Raw genomic sequence first — 3,130 nt, 5'->3', positions numbered from 1 at the left:
AAAACATTAAAAGTGTAAGCAACAAATTAAAAAGGGTGGTTTATTAACAATTAGAACCTAAAGGCAAAATTAACAGAGGTCACAAAAGTGATGGCGGGCACTGACTAGCACCACTTACGTTAAATTAAGAGTTAAATTAACTCTAAAAACTACTAAAGCACTATATTTAATGACTGTATATATATATATATATATATATATATATACATGTGTCAAGCCAAGTGAGATTGTAGTCATGACCGATACCAGTTTGACATAACTGGCCTGTTAAAAGCACCCTTCAAATGTTGGGTGATATGGTGTGCTTGTGAATACCTGCTGAGCCGAGTGAAATCCTAGTCACAGCTGATGCCAGTGTCATCTGACTGGCACCTGTGCCAGTGACACATAACAAGCACCGTTTATTATTTTTTTTTTTTTGGCCCCAGAAGAATAAAAAGGCAAAGCTGCCTATAGTGAAGATTGATCTCAGAACATAAGAATCCAAATTAAACAGTTCAATTCATTATATATGACAACGACTTCTACCTGGTCATCTCACCTCACGTGTTCTGTAACCTGATTTCACAGTAACACTAAATACAGGTCCATATATTTATTTATTCAGTAGCTGCACAATGTTGGTCTTCAAGTTAATTGCTGTCCTTCCTATACTATTATGCAAAACAGTTGTGTCTAGACATGCTCGTTTACATTTTTAATAAGTAGTCTTCAGCTACTGTCATCATCAGAAGTTTAGGGATGGAGTAATGAGTCGTTCTTGGTGAATTATTAAATAATAGACGCAGGCATGGCTCTGTGGTAAGAAGTTTGCTTCCCGACCACATGGTTCCAGGTTCAAGTGTGTCACCTACTATAGCCCCAGGCTGACCAAAGCCTTGTGAGTGGATTTGGTAAACAGAAAGTGAAAGAAGCCCATCATGGGCTTGTTGATTTGTTGTGTGTAATTAGCTCACGTGTTCGATTTTTTAAGGTTTTGGAAACACAGCCATGCATGCGCAAATCAACAAAAAAAAAACATTTCTAAAGAAAGCCTTAAAAAATCATTTCTACGGAAAACTTTGCGGGAAGCAGTTCGCTTTGACTTGTGTCAAAAAATGATATATGATATATTACCATATATTGGAGATTTTGATGCGGCGTATTCGTTTCTGAAGGAGAAGAAAAGTTCTGAATAGTGTCACTCCTCGACGTTCGTATTGCCAGAAAGAAATGACACTCATAAAACATAAGGAAGGGAAGCTATTTCTTTGCCCTACACATAAAACTGCAAAAGAGTCCATTAGGAAGTCTTCTTTTCTGGCAAACTCTAAATTACGATTACAGGATTTTATTCTTGTAACGTATTTGTGGTCCCATAATACAGCCCTTCATACATCAACTGAGATGACTGGTCTCTCAAATTCTACTGTTGTTTAATGGTACCAGTACATGAGGGACATTACAAGCAATTCTCTCTTGCGTAACCCCTACCAAATTTGTGGACTTGGGCACATCGTAGAAATAGATGAATCTATGATGTGCAAACGTAAATACAAAAGAGGTACAATGCCACAGGAGAGGTGGGTTTTTGGAGGATGGGATAGAGAGGATAAAAAAGGATTTCTAGTCTTTGTACCTGACCGTTCTTCGGAAACTCTTTTACCCCTTATCAAGAAATTTATCAAACCAGGTACTACTGTGTATTCTGATTGTTGGAGTGCCTATAATGGGATTACTGAAATAGATGTGAACCCCAAATATACCCATTTCAAGGTGAACCATTCTAAAAATTTTGTTGATCCAACAACAGGTGTTCATACCAATTCGGTTGAGTGTTATTGGAAGAACGCAAAACGACGATTTAAAACTATGATGGGGGTACACGCGGACATGGTCGAATCATATCTCGACGAATTTCTTTGGAGAGAACAGTATGGTAAAATGGGAAATGAATGTTTTGAAAACATTCTGAAGCACCTTTCAGAATGGTTCACATTCCAGTAAGTCAAGGTTCACATTCCAGCAGTTTTCATAAAAAGACATTGTTGCGTGTCCATAGATTCCACGTGGAATTTGGATAGCGTTCTTGAAAGTTGAATTTTCCGCTAATCTTCGTGTCGGCAATCTTCGGTGTCCAAAAAGAGGTAGTGTGTTATTTTTATTTAATTTGTTTTATTTTTTATTATTTAAATTATTTTTTATTATGTTAAATTATTTTTTTAAATTATTTAAATTATTTTTTAAAAAGTATTAAGAAAAAAAAAATTTATTTACTTTGTTTTAAAAAAAAATTATTTACTTTGTGCTTTTGTGTTATTTACAAAAATAACATATTATTGTTATTTTCATTAAAAAAAAAACCTATTTGTTACTTTGCGTAAAAAAGATATTTACTTTGTTTTGTTCAAGAAAAAACCCATTTTATTTTATATACTAGCAGTATAACCTGACCTTGTCTGGGTGTGACTTATTATGCCATCTACGCTAAGTCTTGCTAGGGGAAAATCAACTAAAAAAGAAAGCCTTACAACGAAAAAACCCTTATGATGTAAATATGTTCATAATTCAAAAGACGATGAAATTAATAGGGAAAGTCTGAAGGCTGTTTTGCGTAACATTATTAAACGTACGTAAATTTCATCCATTTAATTGGCTATAGAAATGCTTGTACAAAACAACTTTTTGCGCTGCCCTGATTATACATAGCAGGGTAATCTCTTTTCACAGGAGCTAGGACGGCAATTTCTGATGAAGCAATTGCTGGTGATCTGTTGCTACACAGTTTTGCCAGAATTCTATCAGATTGGGCAGATGATGATGCACCATTTTGCATTATGTTCAAAGTAGCTTCTGGAATGTGGTGAATTGCTGCAGTCTGTTGCTGTCATTTTAAACCGGTTGCTGTCTTTCCCCAGCAAACTCTCTTCTTTGGAGGCATAATCTATGTATATATTAAACAGAACAGCAAAAGTTATAATAGATGGCAGGGTCAGTACTTTTCACATATCTGTAATTTTTCAGATTAACACCCGCACAATTACCCAACCCTTATCCTAACACTAACCCTAAGCCCTAACCCTGACCCTAAAACCGTAACACTAATCATAACCCTAACCCTAAACCCTAACCCTGACCCTAACCCTAACAC

The 3,130-nt window shown here is 35.7% G+C and overlaps 1 pseudogene; it reads left to right on the top strand.

The window, feature by feature from the left end:
- Nucleotides 1-1,097: 1,097 nt before the first annotated feature.
- LOC149130860 (uncharacterized) lies at nt 1,098-1,986 on the top strand (annotated as a pseudogene).
- The last annotated feature ends 1,144 nt before the right edge of the window (nt 1,987-3,130 follow it).

This window comes from Octopus bimaculoides, chromosome 27 (genome assembly GCF_046866305.1).
Source record: "Octopus bimaculoides isolate indiv1 chromosome 27, ASM4686630v1, whole genome shotgun sequence".
Classification (NCBI taxonomy): Eukaryota; Metazoa; Mollusca; class Cephalopoda; order Octopoda; family Octopodidae; genus Octopus; species Octopus bimaculoides.
The sequence above is the reverse complement of the archived record's forward strand: the minus strand, read 5'-3'. Positions and strand labels throughout refer to the sequence as shown.